The sequence below is a fragment of the Diabrotica undecimpunctata genome, chromosome 10 (genome assembly GCF_040954645.1).
Source record: "Diabrotica undecimpunctata isolate CICGRU chromosome 10, icDiaUnde3, whole genome shotgun sequence".
Classification (NCBI taxonomy): Eukaryota; Metazoa; Arthropoda; class Insecta; order Coleoptera; family Chrysomelidae; genus Diabrotica; species Diabrotica undecimpunctata.
In genome coordinates, this window is record NC_092812.1 from 1994932 (window position 1) to 2012605 (window position 17674).

At 35.3% G+C, this 17674-nt stretch overlaps 1 protein-coding gene and 1 long non-coding RNA gene across 3 annotated transcripts in view; one reads left to right on the forward strand and one right to left on the reverse strand.

Annotated features, from left to right (window-relative positions):
• Positions 1 to 1461, reverse strand: part of LOC140452334 (uncharacterized) — a 29941-nt gene extending 28480 nt beyond the window's left edge. The window contains exon 1 of the long non-coding RNA XR_011952172.1: positions 1010 to 1461. This is a non-coding gene — a long non-coding RNA (uncharacterized lncRNA). The remainder of the gene's footprint in view (positions 1 to 1009) is intronic.
• The window catches only part of Apoltp (Apolipoprotein lipid transfer particle), a 1459665-nt gene that overhangs the window by 231674 nt on the left and 1210317 nt on the right, over positions 1 to 17674 (forward strand). The window lies entirely within an intron of this gene.

Genomic DNA, 17674 nt, shown 5'->3' on the forward strand with positions numbered 1-17674 from the left:
TCGCGCTGGAGGTGTCTGTCGACTGTGTGTTATCTAGTAAAGGGGTTGTGTTCGTGGATAATTCGGGATTTGAATTGGGAGTTTGGGTTACATTAACAGTTGGAGGATTAGGGCACTTAGAAGCAATGTGTCCTGGTTGTTTACAGATAAAACACTCCATTTTATCTGTAGATAAGAAGATTCTGTTGTCAATACCTTCAAAAGGTATTACAATTGACGTTTGTAATTCAAAATTATCTGTATTGGAAAAAACATATACTTGGCGTCTAAAGCTAAGGATGTGAGAGTACTCATCACCTGGGATACCAGCTCTTAAAAAGGAAACCGGGGAGGCTAACTCAAGCCCAAGATTTTTGATGGCAGATTCTACTAAATCGTGCGGAACGGTTGGGGAAATATTTGATATGACAATTCTTTTTGTAGGGGAAACCAGTCTGCGAATATTTAGGGTAATGTTCCCTATCTGAATATTTGGATGGGATGTCAATAATTGTTCGACTAAATTGGAATTGGTAAGATAAATACATATCCTATTATGGGATATCCTAGAAGCAAAAGAAATTTGTTTGGGACCGATAATATCGCCTATAGCTCTAACATAGTCATGTAATTTAAGGTTTTGATCAGCATGTAATACTACCGCTTGGTTGTGTTTTGGAAACGAAGGTTTAACTATGGATGTTACTATGGATGCATACGAATTTGTTTGTCTAGAAGTTGCATTATCTGTAGTTTGAGACATATTTGAAGCTGAACTGTTTTGCACGTTACTGCCCATGTAGTCAGAAGCAGAAACAATATTATGAAATTTTATTATTTGTTTAGTTTAGAGTGTTGTTGATATTTAAACATTTTGCCGGCACCACAGGTAGCCGGCTATCACTTTTCGATGTTTATGCTAGTCCATTAATATTGATGTTTCTAATTAATGTAAAAAGCAAAAAACTGGAATCTAATTATAGATCCGAATAAACTAAACAAATCTAATTTAAAATGTTCAAATACGTACGTTATAATTACTGATTATCACTCACTGGTAAACTCGTATTTCACTGCTATTAATAACACCGCAGCAATCGTCGATGTTTACACGTCGAGGTACAATCTACGAATGAGTTTGTTTTTATATGTTATATAAAATAGAGCCATTAAAAAATGTAATTTTAAGGCCATAGAATAGCTTATTTCTGCGCGTCGGTGATAGTAGTCATCATGCTGAATAATGTGACATTTTTGGTTTGAAATGGTAATGTAAAGGTTGGAAAGGCCTTTATTTTAAAAAGCAGTTTTAAAGGAAAAGTTTAAAAAAAGATATTCAACAAATGATTGTTTAATAACACGCTATCAGAAAAAACGATTTAGGTAATAGACTTAATTGTTTTGATAGCAGAAACTAGACATTTAATTATTAGAATGTAAACTTATATAATAATGTTCTTGTATTGACCTTTGCATTCTTAACTATTTGCATTCACATCTTTCAATGTACTTTTTGGCATACCATACATTTTGGATGCTTTAAAGGCAGACATGCCTCTTTTCATAGTGAATTTTTTTTTGCATTGACTTAGGCTTTTCAGTTCTGACCATGATTATAGAAAAGAAATAAAATGTGAATAACTTTGTGAGTCTTTTTTTGTAAATACCATGTCAGGCTAAATTTGGGTTAGGCCGAAATTAGAGCACATGCGAAATATAACAAAATCTAATGCCCCACAGAATAAAATAAAATTAGTTTAATGTTTTTTTGTAATTAATAAATTGTCAGACTATACGAGTGCATACATGCAAAAACCGCTAAATAAATTTTTTGAATTTTTTAACCTGAATATGGATTCATGTTTTGGATTCATGAAAACATGAGCGACTCATGGAAATTCTAAAAAATAAAAACCTAGATGAAAGAGATTTAAGGCCAATAACAAACCTTTATTAAAACCGGCAATATACGAATTGAAAAAGAGACATCTGAAGAAATGGAAATAAAGAGAGGAGTCAGGCAAGGCTGTATACTATCACCTCTATTATTTAACGCCTATTTTGAAGAGGTAATTCGAGAAACTCTGGAAGATAAAACAGTCGGTATAAAAGTAAATGGAGTCTTAGTTAACAACATCAGATATGCAGATGATACAGTAATAATAGCCGATAGTTTACAAGGCCTGAAAAGAATCATAAGTAAAATAGTAATGTTTAGTAGGGAGTACGGACTCTCGCTCAATATGAAAAAGACGAAGTTTATGAAAATTTGTAAAAACAACCATAATACTAACGAAATCTTGATAGTGAGGGCCAACAGATCGAAAGAGTAAAAAAGTATACTTACCTAGGAACACTTATAACAGAAAATAATGACTATACTGCAGAAATCAAAGTCAGAATCGAAAAAGCACGTTCTAATTTTATGAAAATGAAAAAGGTTTTATGTGGCAAAGATTTAACATTAGCTCTTAAAGTACGCCTAACAAAATGTTACGTATACAGTGTACTATACTATGGAGTGGAATCATTGACGTTAAATCTAGACACAATGAGACGACTTAACGCCTTTGAAATGTGAACCTATAGAAGAATTATGAGGGTTTCCTGGGTAGATAGAGTTACGAACAATGAAGTACTGAGAAGAATAGGTAAAAAGAAGGAAGTTGAACTTACAACTAAAGAAACAAAGCTGCAGTATCTCGGACATGTGATGCGGGGTGAGAAGTATGGCATCCTGCCACTCATAATGCAAGGAAAGATAGATGGCAGCAGAAGCATCGGAAGAAGACGAATTTCATGGCTTAAGAACCTGAGATAATGGTTTGGATGCAGCTCAAAACAACTATTTAGAGCTACTGCCTCAAAAATTAAAATAGCTATGATGATTGCCAACCTCCGTAGCGGAGATGGCACCTGAACAAGAAGAAGAATGGATTCATATCAATTTAGTAGCCCTCTCTGTTTTTAGAATATAAAAATCCAACAAAAACCGATATTTTCCCTTCAAAATGATGTACAAAGTTGACCAGTTCGAGCAGATGCCGATAAATCCAAATTTCAAGCAAAACCCGATATATCTTTAAATAATTAATTCGTCATCTATGATGTAAATCCATAATATCGTATGTACTTAGTTTAACTAGCAGGTTTCTTTATGCTGTTTCGGGCTTCGTTTTATAGTAGTAGCATAAACAAAGAAATATACTTCTTTTTCTAAGGTAGTAGTTAGTAAATTAAAAACGGGAGGACTGTGTTACCTTAATTACATTGTCGAAATGAATTAAGTGGCAAAGGATTAAGAGGTTATATTATATTGTTTATGAATTACGTACTAAGCAGTTGTTTAAACATAATTGTATTAAGTTTTAAAAATGCAACCAAGTGTGTTGGAAATTAGTATAGGAAATAAGAAAAAAATGAGACCAAGAGGCAGAAATTGCAAAAGCAAAGGTAACAGGTAAAAAATAAATTAAGATGTTCGTTACCTAACTTATTTTTTATTTTAGATATCGTGATAGCGATCCTCATTTGGAAAACTTTACAAGAGTTTGCAAACATAGTGGCCCTACTTATTACTGCAGTAGCATTGTTGAAAGTGACATTCGAGCCATTCGAAACAAAATTTTTGAAAATAATGTGAAGTCGGAACAGGATATCAAATTGTGTCATTAAATGTCAGTAGTTCAAATTGAAAGGAAAAGATCGACAACAGAACGAGCAGTCAAGGGGCGAAACTTTTCCGTACACTACTTCTTGTCGAAAAGAGTTCAGGTATGCCAAGCATTTTTCTTGAAATGTGTGAATATTAAGAAAGATCGCATAAACTGCGTTGCTAAAACATTGTCAGACGAAAATATCCCAAAAAAAAAATCGGGGTGGAGATCACGTGTCCACAAAATCTGTTGTCAAAAAGAATAAAATAAGAGAGTTTATTGGACCCTGAATATATTGTAAACTTTTCGATGTTTAGGAGGATATTCGTTAATGATTTTAACATTGGGTTTTCTACTCTAGCATTAGATGTATGCTCACAATGTACTACTCCTTAATTCAAAATTAGAATGAAAATTAACGAGGAGTTTTGTACTGAGTTGAATATCCACCAAAAGAGGGCTAATGCTTTTTGTAGTCTGCTAAAAGAAACTCCTGAAAATTCCATTACATTCTGCTCTGATATTCAGCACGTGCAGTCTTTGCCAAAAAACACTTATTAATGATGCGTTTTATGTACAGCAGATTAGGATTTATGTTTTTTGCTGCGTTGATAGCCAGTCCAAACATCCAACTTTTTTACGTGGACTGAAGATTAGGTAGGTAGGTGCTTAATTGAAATAAGTTCTACACTTGTAAATTATTTGGATTCTTTAGTGTACGATAATATTACGACACTTCGCCTCTTGTGCCACGGATGCGGTGGACAAAACAAAAACTCCCATATTATTCATTCGCTGTACTTCTGGCTTAGATTTAAAGCTCCAGTTTAAGTAACCGAAATATTACTTGTATTTCCAGTCAAGGGTGATTCGTATTTGCCAGCAGACAGGGTATTTGGGAGAGTAGAAAAGCTTCTAAGAAAAAAAGTCACAATTCTCTCTCGAGAGATATATGAAGAAATTTACAAACACATTGGAGTTGTTAGATAGTGCATTGGAGATTGTTTAATACGAAAGAGCTCCAATTTGACTTGAAAAAAGTGAAAGCAGTAGCCGATACAAAGAAAATTATAATAAAAAAATTTAACAATGGCAAATTCATAAAAATATGATCATTCCAAAACTATTATTTAACCAGTGGGTTGGAAAATTTTGAAACCAAAATTTTCCGATATTGAGTTGACCATCTCAGAAAAAGAATTGACTCGGGGTATCCCCGAAAAGAAAAACAGTTATTAAATCAACAATTCAATAAAGATAAGGAGAAATTACAAGAACTTGACTGGTACCGGGAAGTGCTTAATGGCAAAAGTTCAAATGAAAAGGATGAGGAGGAAGAGGAAGGGAAGACATGTGACTGCCTGGAAGAGGAACTAACGCTTCAGATTTGATTTTACTTTTTTAATTTTTTCAAATTGTTAAATACTTATAATAAAAATAATTTTTTACACTCTAGTTCGTTTATTTTCTTTTATTAACAACAAAAATATGGTGCTCTTGCAAAGATCTTTCAGGCAAAAACCGATAAATTCCTGTTTTCAAGCAAAACCCGATAACTTAAAAAAAAACAAAAATAAATAAAGTAGAAAAAGGTAATATATTAAAATTCTAGAATTTCATTACATTACTACTATTTATTTCCAATATGATGTTTCTTTAAATTGTTAAGGGATTTTCTTGTTGTTAAGTTTTTGGCTTTTATCTCAAAATTGTAAAAAGTGTATTTATCGGTTTTTGCATGTATGCTCCTCATATATTTTAACTTAAGTAAGTTACAAAAAAAATTAATTTTTTTGGGAACAAATTGGATTTTTTTTTATTTTCTTCTATTAAAAATAATTACTTGACTTTCATAGTTGTAAACTTCCTTTTTTGCTTTTACAGAAAAAACAGTATGGGACGGAATTTGATAGTACGTTTTTGGTAATATTTTTTTAAAAGTTTTTTCTTAATAATTTGTGACAATAAAGAACAAAAAGTTGAATTAAAAAAAACAACAACACTCGTAATTCTGTGCCCTGTGCGTAAAGAGAGTTAAGTCCTAAAACACTATTTTGGGATAAATGCGTTTCAAAATTGCAATAATCTGTTCGAGCTATACTTTTGGAGTTTTTATAAGAATGTATCCCTTAAAATTATTTTAAATATTTTTGATCAACTAAATATTTATTTCTCTCAATAACGTAATCAATAAATAATTTAAACAAACCATAGAAGTATCATAAAAAAATAATAAACCTTTTCTTACATGGACTTAACACAATTTGCGCATATAACATGAAGTTAATACGCTTAACGCATAACACAAACTATTATAAAAAGCATAAAAAATAATATTTAATAATAATAATGGGACTCTTGAGACCAAAGTAGGTTTTAACAAATATTAATACAAAAACATTTAGCAAGAAAACAAACTTCTGTTTATTCATTTAAGTGATACCAAACCAAGTAAGTTCTATTTAATAACAAAAATAAAGAAAAACTGATATGAAAAATCAATCAATATTCTTTTAAAGTCTTATTTAGTATTTACATTTTTTCCCTTCTTCCAGCCAGTTTGTTTCTTTGCTGTATTTTCTTGGACAGCTGTCATTTTTTTCGTGGGTTTCACATTTACTTTCTTTCTTTTGTCAATCGGTTGCACTATCTCTTCATTTTCTTCATCAGAAATATCATCAGGGTAGGTATCCTCTGCTTCATTTGATGTTGTTAAGTCTTCATAGAATTGGTGAAATACTGGTGAAATATATAGAAGCAGGTCGAGGAGGTCATTTTTTTTTTCTTATATATAGGATTTTGTCCTGGGTAACGTAAATTAGGGTTCATTTTGTTAATGGTTTCTTTGCCTCTTGTTTTAAAACTAATACAGTGAAACGGTTGATTAAGTTCTAAGGAATTCTTATAGTAAATTATTCCAGGCTCGTTTTTGACAAACTTTAGCCGCTATACATCTCTCCAGCTAAAATCATCCTTTTGCTACTGAAGGTTGGTTTTTAGCAGCTTAGAAAAGTCAAAGAAGCTATCTTGATTCACCTCCTTGATCACAAAAGGGCGTTTCTTATCAGTTCTTTGTATAAGTTGGACCCAATCATGAGGATAATGAATGTTTCCAGCAAAAGCTCTTTTCTTTTTTTCAATAAGGGCGTGTGATGTATCACACTCCATGTACGTGTGGCCCAGTACCGAAAATTTATGGTTAATCTCTTCTAAGTTAGGAGAATTTTGCAGGGCTACCATACACATAGCAGCTATATGTGTATTCTTGTTTTGACCACCGCATGTATCTGAGTATATGGTTAAACTTTTTACAACAGGCTTTATAGCTTCACAAATAAATTTATATACACATGAGCCAACTTCATTAGCACCTCTGCCAGCTACACCTTCATGACAACGGTAACAGTAAGTTGTGCCGTCACTGCAGTCGTAAACTATTAGATTGAAAGTCCAAAGTTAGCGTTTATAGAAGGTTACAGAACTATGCACGAGTGGAGTGGGAAGGCATTGCTGCATATCAAATGTCACAGTTTTGGTTGAATCATTAACTATTGAATTTTCTTTGTCTAACTTTTTAGACTCGTACTCATACTCAGCGTTATCAAGGTGGCCATTTTTTTGTTGTAAAAACTCCTGATTTTCATTCTTAGAACAAATTTTCAGTTGCATATCTAACCTATCACATTTTAAACAGGTATCTACTTTAGGCTTTTTAATTTTTAAATTTAAGTTGTGGAACCCCTCAGAAAACTTAGTATAGCTTACCGGTTTTGAACTGCTTTCAGATATGGTACGCTTGTATTCTTCATATAGTGCCACTATCGTCAAATATGGAGAAATAATTTTTTCCCACAATCTCGTCTTGAGTAGTGGCTTTCATAAGCTGGGATTTCAATTAAAAATTGATTTATTTTATTGTTTTCTATTTCAGTTAAAAAGGTTTTTCTAAAATTTCTTCTTTCATTCGGTTGGATTATGCCAGAAGAAATTGATTTTTTGTTTTGAATAATAGTTTCTAGCAATCTCCGACTTTCTGCGAATACTTTTAAGAAACAGTCCTTGCAAACAACAACTCTGTTACCATCAACTTCAATGTGATACTTGAAACTAGTTTGTCTAAATTTGTCACTATTTTCTTTCCTTTATCTTTTTGTTTTAGGTTCATCTAACTCTAATAATGACGCTATATAACTACACCTCCTGTTATAGTCATTCATCTCCCAATAATCTGCGAAGACCTTTTTTGCAGATATTGTCCGAAACCTTTTTAGCACACTTATTCCTACACAAATCTAATTTTTTTTGACTTTCTAGCTTTTACTAGTTTTCCTTTGCTTGTTTCGTATTCCATAACTTGATTCCTCAAAGTCTTTGTTCCTTCTCTTACTCTCCAGCTTTCGCCTTTTAATCCTCTCTTTCTTATAGTTTCAGCTTTTGTAAGAGAAACTTGTGCAGGTATTGCTCTAATACAAGTACTATATGTCTTAACAGAGTGTTCTTTTTCATAAGTACCTTGAATAATTTCATTTACAAAATTATCCGTGTCTTTAGCTTTTAATGGTAAAGCAGTTGATTCTGTTTGTATATCTGCTCTAAAATAATTAGCACTTACTGGTACCAAATCTGTGTAGGTCTTACTGTCCATCGACTTCCTTTTTTTATGTACAGCTTTGTATTCATCACCTGATGACTCATAAGCAAGCAGGTCTTCGAGTGGACTGTAGTTGGCATCTGTGTCTGAGTCATCTAAATTAATCAGATCCATTAGATAAGGTAGAATACTTGGAGCAAGACTTGAACCTAAAATCATTTTTTGTTATCTTCTATCGAAAAGAACACTTTCTGTTAAACATCAACGGAAGAAAAGGTACCGTTATCTTCTGTTGTAATTGTAACGGAAGGGAATATTCAACATATCATAATAAAAGTAGAATTTTAGACATTATCTCTTTGAATAAAGAAAATAAATTTTGCTTTGGAAACAATATCCAATTTTTCAAACTTTACCCGACAAAAAATAATATTCTATTTTTGAGGAAAGTTGCATTCCCCCCTCTTTACTATTTCCAGCAGAAAATAATTGTTGAGCAATAGCTCTTAACTGTAGCTCACTACAGTACGTTCATGTTACGAAAAATAATCATATTTTGAACAATCTATTAAAAAAATAACAAAGAGAGCTTTATTAATTTTTTTTGTGTAAAATTGAAACGGCTAGTTATTACCTACAATAGAAATAATGTAATAATCATGTAATGTTTGTAATTAAAAGTTAAATAGATCATTGGTAATACGGCCCAAAGTCTTCAGCAATATTATATTCACATATTAATATTCACATATGAAACATTTTCTGTGCGTAGCTATGGTTCTCTAAAATGGTAATTAAATATTCAATTTTTTTTTCTTCTTTAACATTACATTCAAATACTGAGCCAGAAAACTGCAGTGAAACATGTTTACATATCAAATGCATCAGAAATCTAAAATTAGCAATAAAAAAGCAAGACTAAAATATGCTACACATTAATAAATAATAAACATACTTTTCGTACCCTAAACATGTACACACACACACACACACACACAATCACGCTAAGCGATCAACCCAACCTCTAGGGACATGTGTATACCATACTAAGCATGGGATCCACATGTCCGAAGATCAAACCGGTCACACCTCGCTAGTCGAAGTGGTACCTATCTGACCCCCAGGTTTTTCCACCACCCCTCCTCATCGTGTGACATACGTGAGGAGGCTTATGATCTTGAAAGTTACTAGAGTTGCCTTGGGTAATGAGACAACTCCCGTTTTTAATTATTGTGGTTATGCCACCTAACTGTAGGGGTAGCCACATCTAGGCTTTTCTCCCTAATTACTTTACTGACTCTATAGATTTTACTCTAACTGCACTTCGGGACTTGAGTCCCTAAAACAAAAAAGAAAAAGTAGCGTGAACAAATTCCCTTCGTTGGCTCAGTGAAGATGTTCGTTCTGTTGTAATGGAAACACCAAATAATAGTAGCAGAGTTTATTGTTGAGACGTACACTATGGGTGTAGACCCGGGATTACTTTGAGTAGAGACTGATGAAGTTGATCGTTGAAGACTATATGTTCGTTGAGTGAATATTGATTGAATGCTTCTCTAGTCAAGAGATATTAGTTTTATATAAATTCTATTTGGGTCAATATTTTTCGCGTACCTAGCGTGATATGTGTATTTAATTTATGTAAATTGTTTAACTTTGTCAGTACTTTTGACTGATGTCCAAATTATTATTTATAATTGACCAAATGTGTATGTAACCTAATTAACTACGTGTGTGTATTTAATAACAAATAGATTCATTCTGTCTACTGGGTGATAAAATTATACTGTCCAATTTCGGATATGAATTCTGAAGATTTGATATTGGACATACTGCGGAATCGGGCAATCTGGCCCAAGTGTCAATACTCAAAGTTTACATATAAGTATTACATAACATAGTAAAATTCAAACATGATAAATTATAAATAGTTTAAGAATAATCAATAATCTTCCAACCGTACCCTAGCTATCAATGTCCGACTCTATCTCTAGATTAAAATTAGGGCAATTGGATGAAAATGTGGAAAGTGGGATGTCAACTTGGGAAGTCGACCGTACATTGTTGTGCCGATTACTAACTAATACAGGTACTTCCTGTTCGTTAGTCTGAGTTTGTGGATTCCCTGAACGACATAGTCGTGCAACAGGACGGTACTTCCATAACGTGAGTATCCCAATTATTACCATTATAGTAATGATCCCGGTGGCCACAAAATAATGCCAATTAGATTCGTGAATCGATCGCCACTGCGTATGCGTCATTTCTTGTTCAAGACTCTCCTCCTCAAGTAACACATGACGTAGCTCTCCTCCTGGTATGTCAAGGTAGGTGTTTAGAGGCGTGTTAAACTTGCGGGGTGTCCTCGCCACCAGTTGGGCCACGGGAGTGATTGGCGACTTCAGGTAACTCGTCACTGCTCTGTCCACCCCACTGCTAGTGGGGAGTAATGTAATATTTTTCGTTTGGGCGATACATTTGGGTGAAAGCTTCAGGAATGTGACTCGTTCCAGTACTCTTTCGCTCCGATTTCCATCGCAAATAATGGATATGTGTATCGTGACTGGCGTGATAACTAGCCAGAGGTTGGGAGTACCCATCTTACTCCATTGAGCTGTCTGTATTGTCCTGGCTACCACTGGACATGTGCTATTCTTAGATCGCTCATAAATTTCTTCTAGTATGCACTTTGGTTGGGTATCCATGTTTCTTATAGCCGTTGGTGAGCACGCTATCTGCGCCTTTGTCAACAGTAAGCACCTTTCTCTATCTTCCGTGGTCAATTCGAAGTAGTGCAGTGTGTTATAATCTACGACCAGTAGATTCCTTGGGGCGACAAATGTGCGCAACACCGACCCCTCAACGTTAAGTGGTATGGCCGTGACTTTGAGCATGCTGTACTTATTTTTCCCTGTCACTATGAAGTAGCCGATGACTGTTATATATCTGTCGTCATGACTGACTTCTGTTTCTATAATGGGTTGTCGTCGTATTTCGACCCCTTGAGGCAGTATCTGCCCTGCTTTCCCTATTAATTTGGTTATTTCACCCGGTTTCACTATATCAATGAAGTGTCCGTGGTTATAGTGAAGTTTTAATATTCCCTCGTAAAATTGAGTATATTCGTTTATGAAGTCCATAACTTGTAATGCTATCGTTTGTATTCGTAACGTGCTATATTCGGTTTCTAGTTTTTGTGCTTTGTCTTCTACTTCGTTAAGTCCTTTAGATATTTCTTGTAGACCTGTGATTAGTGCTTTGTTAAACTTGTTCATTTGCTCGTTTATCCTGTTCTCTGTGTGATTGATTGATGTTATTGTTTCTAACATTATCTTCGCCTGGTGCTGTGATTCCTTTATTAGCTCCTTTTGGTTATTATCTAATGCTTCAATGTTACTGTAGGCTTCGTCATTGACTCCAAATACTGAGGTTAATATTGTTCCTAATATTCCTCTTCTTTCCCTTCCTTTTATTTCTACTGTCAGCCCCTCGCTTACTGACTCCGCCTTTCTTTGTCCTTCCTCCAATTTCTCTATTATATCCTTACAATTCACGATTTTTATCTCATGACACAGTTCTCGTACGCCTTGTATCATATTTCCTATTAGTTGGTGCTCTGTTCGAATTCTTCCTTTTTCGAGTAACACCTTTATTCGAAATGTTCCCCGGTCTATGACGACCTCTCCAAGGTCTTCTGTGAAAAATCCTGGTACCGGATTATATATTTTATACGGTTCTGCCTTTATGGGTTTTAACATCGTTAAAAACATTATAGCTACTAGTATTTTCTTCCATCTTAGTGCTGCTGCCTTTTTCGGCTTTTCCTGTTTCTCTTCTTCCAGTCGTATTAGCTTATGTATGGGTCTTTTAGTCAGTTTCCCGTTTGCCTTTCTCACTGTTACTACTCTGGTTAATCCCTCCGCTCCAGGGTGTGTTTATGTTACCCTCGCTAATGGCCATCTGCCTGGAGGTGTATCCTCTTCTTTAATTATAACTATTTCTTCTTCTTTTATGTTAGGGTGCGCCTTATGCCATCTATTTCTCTGTTGTAATTGGTGCAGGTATTCCTGTTTCCAAATTTTCCAGAAGTCTCTTTTTATTTTCTCCACTAATCTCCACCTCGTCGGCATCTTCAAATAAGTCGTAAGCTCTTCTTCCCGATTTGGTGATATAATTTCTCTCCCTATAAGGAAGTGAGCTGGTGTCAGGGCTATTTTCCCTTCAGGGTCTTCTGATGACCCACATAATGGTCTCGAGTTCATACATGCTTCTATTTGTGCCAGCACCGTACTCAATTCTTCATATGTTAGAACTGTTTCCCCGATGATTCTTTTCAAGTGATATTTCATTATTCGCACTGCGCTCTCCCATAATCCTCCGAAATGTGGTGCATATGCAGGTATGACATGCCACTGGGTACCTAGTGCCCGTAATCCTTGTTTTATCTCGTCATCTATTTTTTGATTTTCTTTTTTCAACAAATTTGCTGTTCCTACGAATGTGGTTCCGTTATCGCTGTATACGTTGTTGCACAGTCCTCTGCGTGCCGTAAATCTCTTGAACGCTGCGATGAAAGCATCCGTAGACATATCGCTTACTACCTCAAGGTGTACTGCCTTCGTTGACAGACACACAAATACTGAGATGTAGCCCTTATAGCTCCTCTGTCCTCTGCCTCTCGTGGTACTTATTTTTATTGGCCCGGCATAATCTATCCCTGTGTTAGTAAAGGGATGACTCGGGTTCACTCTGTCTTTCGGTAGATCTCCCATTAATTGTTGTGCTGCTTGGCTTTTATACCTCCTGCACCTTAAACATTTTGCTAGATGATCTTTCACGGTTCTTCTGCCGTTGATTATCCAGTATTTCCTCTACTTTCGGTGCTTTTCCTCTTTTCAGCACCCTTCCATATTCTTCCAACAGGGTTTTCCCCTCAATGTATGTCTTAAATACCTGATCATAGTATTTTGTTTCAAAATATTTTTCTTTCGTTATACCCCCTTCTAGCAGCTTTTCGTGGTTATTTAAAAATTTTGCCCAATATTCTTTTAATTTTTCCTGTCTATCCCGGATGTATTGTTGATTTTTCCGAGATTGGGAATCCTTTTTTGTATTTGAAACGAGTTTCACTATTTCTGTTCCTATTTCCGCTTGCTTAACGTATAGACTCTCCATGATTATTTTAAAATTTTTTACATTCAGCGGTAAATATATTAGACAATACTAAATGTACGTTATGTATTAAATAAGTATACCTGTATTATAACACTTTCTTTTCTATCGGAATGTGCAATTTAGCGAAATATGAGTTTGACCTTGCCTGCTGTGCTATTCTTTGCATTGAGGTAGGTCAAGATGTAATCCACACACTCTTATAATGATATATATACATATATATATTTATATATTGTTATCAAAATAAATGAAATTATTTGCTACGTAATTATTTTAATTTTTCGAAATAAAATATTTAATTGTAATTAAAAGCAAGCTATATGTATGAACGTTTCTTTTTTCAAATTGTCATACAAAATTACTGTTTAGTTAATTATAGTTGTGAATGACGTTTATTTTTGTTTTATCAATTCTCTGTATTATTTAAATGGTATGCATTCTAAAGTACATTATTATACGATTGATAGAGTGGAGATTGTTGTTCTAAATTGTTAAATTGTAATAAAAAAAAACTTGTTAAATTGTAAGATTGTAAAAGTTGGAAGATTTTGTAATTATTCAAAAACTTACGGTTTTTTGTGTTCTTAGACGTTGAGGATCCCTCGCTTCTGGTGGGTTCTGCAATCGGTCCTGTCCTTTGGCTGCTCTGCGGCTCTAGTATGGCTCTCGGCTTTGGTACTGCTCTCGGCTCTAGTCTGGCTCTTGGCTTTGGTACTGCTCTCGTTCTCCCGGGTCTAGTGGTCTCTCTCTGCTACTGAGGGTGTTGCTGGCGTGGACTGTATAGGCTCTCTCAAACTTCCTTGAAGTATTCTGTTTCTCGATAGGACCATGAACAAATTCCCTTCGTTGGCTCAGTGAAGATGTTCGTTCTGTTGTAATGGAAACACCAAATAATAGTAGCAGAGTTTATTGTTGAGACGTACACTATGGGTGTAGACCCGGGATTACTTTGAGTAGAGACTGATGAAGTTGATCGTTGAAGACTATATGTTCGTTGAGTGAATATTGATTGAATGCTTCTCTAGTCAAGAGATATTAGTTTTATATAAATTCTATTTGGGTCAATATTTTTCGCGTACCTAGCGTGATATGTGTATTTAATTTATGTAAATTGTTTAACTTTGTCAGTACTTTTGACTGATGTCCAAATTATTATTTATAATTGACCAAATGTGTATGTAACCTAATTAACTACGTGTGTGTATTTTTTTTTTTTTTTTTTTTTTTTTTTTGGCTTAGACTTATCGTCATACAGCCAGACACAAAAGGATTAAGACAGTCATCATTATAATTATTTACCTAAATGCCCTATCAAAATAAAATGTGTGTATTTAATAACAAATAGATTCATTCTGTCTACTGGGTGATAAAATTATACTGTCCAATTTCGGATATGAATTCTGAAGATTTGATATTGGACATAGCGTGTGTTCCGTCCATGGAGTGGACAGCCTGAGCTGTCGACTTCATGTTCGGAAAGAGTGTGTGCTCGATCACTCAGCCGCCGATTTGGTAAAAATAAATTTTGTTCTCCTCGCCGACTGGGTGTCCGATGTGGGTCCGGCCACTGAGCCCATGTTTGCCGCACATGACCTCGGTGCTCGGGTGTCGCGAGAGGATCAGTATCACTTGATCCGCCTTAAGGGCCTATTCCGCATCAGCGGTATATAGAAGGCCTGAGAGGTCTTCTATATGGAGAATTTAAGTGATTTTACGTTAAAACGTTTAATGATTAAAATTGACTAAAAACTAACTGAATTTAAGAGAAATCAACCGATTTTTTTTTTTTTTTTTTTTTTTTTTGTGGGGCCTTCCTTGGCGTTGGGACTTTAAAATGCCGGCACAATTCTTACCCTTTTATTTCTTACATGCTAAATTGTGTGGGTGGGTTGGGGTGTGCATTGCAGGGTGTATACGGCCTCCACACACCCCGGTGTATAGTGTCCTTATCTAAGTGCCTTGGCACCTGTATCCTCTCGCCAGAGTCCTAAAAGAGAAGGATTTTTTTGGTGGTTGTTTTCTGATGTCTGCATTCTTTTGTTTAGACGCCTTTGCGACCATCTCATTCTTCATTTATTAGTTTGGGACCCTATATCCGGCTATTTGCTGTTTAGGTCTTCTGTGTACCGTCCTGGTGTTTGCGTTGTAGTTTGTCAGCTCTCTCAACATGCTACTTGGGTGGTTATTTAGTCCATTGAAAAGTTCGTATGCCTTTTTGTCCATTGTGTGTAGGGTTCTTGTTTGTCCTGAGTCTCTGTATAAATTTCTCAGAGGTACATATCTTGGCAGATTCAGTGCGTCTCTTATTAATTGATTTTGCGCTGTTTGTATTTTCTTCCTGTTAGTTTTACAGGTGTGTCCCCACGCAGCGGAGGCATACGAGAGGACTGGTAGGATAATGCTATTCGCCATCCTGATTTTGGTTTTGAACCTTAACTTGCTTCTTCTGCCAATTAGCGATGAGAGCTGACTTTTCAGCGCTTTGGCTCTATACGTTTGCTGATTTATGTGCTGCGTAAATGTAAGCTTTTTGTCGAGTAACACTCCTAGGTATTTGGCCTCATTTGTCCATTGTACTGGGGTGTTTCCAATTGTTAGTTCTTGATTCGGTACACTTTTTCTGTGACTAAACATTACAGCCTGTGTTTTATCTGGGTTTATGGCTATTTTCCATTTGATGCACCATCTTACGAATCTGTTAAGTGCTCTCTGCAGATGATTAGCTGCACTCTAAACATGTAGTTTAAATACAAAAATATATTAAAAAAAAAGCATTTCGTAAGTTCATTCCAGTTATTCATTAGATATAAATATCTAGGCAAATTATTAGATCAAAATCTTCGATGGGATTATAAATTAAATCATAAAGTGAAAAGGTTTAAATACACTATACAATAATAGAAATATTATCTCTAAGTAACATTTTGTCTATTGTTGAGGTGTGAAATAAAACGAGAAGACTTCTATTTATTTACAATAATAAAGAGGCTTTATTGCCAACGGGCGACTACGAATTCCCCCACGTTACCTAGATTTTAATGGGTTCAGTTTAATAGGATTATAAACGACTATGAACTGCCCCACGCTACCTAGGTACTAAAAAAGGTTAATATTTTTGTGAACATATAGTTTTTATTTTACTTTATTGTATTCAAAAAGGAACCCAATTCCCAAAGCATGAGCGAAAATTGTAAATGATTAAATATTGAAACTATAACAATATAATCGAATAAGTAGAGTAAGGGCACTACAGTTTTTTGGGTGGATTCACGTAGAACACGAGAGCGCGTGCGCAGCGTGTTGGATGCGTGACCCGATTTGGCGACGCGTCGGGGGGAGCATCGTTAACGCGAGACGTAATAGGGTGTGGCATCGGGGTGAAGCGTCGCGTTGACTCGTGACGTAATAGAGTGTGGCATCGGGGTGAAGCGTCGCGTTGACGCGTGACGTAATAGAGTGTGGCGTCGCGTCGGGTAAAGCGTTGCTGTGATGAGCGACGGATGGTGAATCGTAGCGTCGGGGAGGCGTCGGTTGTAGCGTGACTGTCGGTGAGTCATCGCGTTGGTGTGTGACGTCATCGGGTGATGATGAATCAGGTGATGGGAGAAGTTGTGTGACGTCATCGGGTGATGATGAATCAGGTGATGGGAGAAGTTGTCTGAAGTAGCAACGTGTGTAGCTGTGTGGTTGGGTGAAATGGTAATCGAAGAAGGAATCAACGTATCATGCTGTGGGTGGGTGGTTTTGTAATAAAACACAGAACAAATAATATATTAATGCATATTACGCTAATAGAATTAACAAAAGAGTTAAGGTGTTTTCATAATTTGTATATCAAACGTTGTTTCGTGTAACCCTAGTGTTTGATCAGAAGTTATGATGTCTTCTATAGTTTCCAGCAACGCCATCATATTGACATTTGTAGACATCTTTGTAGACACCGGATTATTGAGTTTATTATTAAAAGCTGTTACTCTTATTTTGTCTCCATTCTTGTAGTTTGCTTTTTGTTTTGCTGTATACAGTGCGTTACGTAAGGCTGTTTCTAAAGGCTGTATTACTTAGATCTGCTCCTTCTTTAATATATGAGTTAAGTAATAATTGGAAAGTGTGCATATATGCGTAAAACTTTTTGATATGACGTGTGACTTCAGCGACCATATACTGTCCATGTCAACGGTTACTACTCATCTGAATAGATAAGAGGTTGGTAGGTCATTTTAAGTAATAAAATACGTATGGTTCAAAGATTTTTTAGCATGGCATACAATAA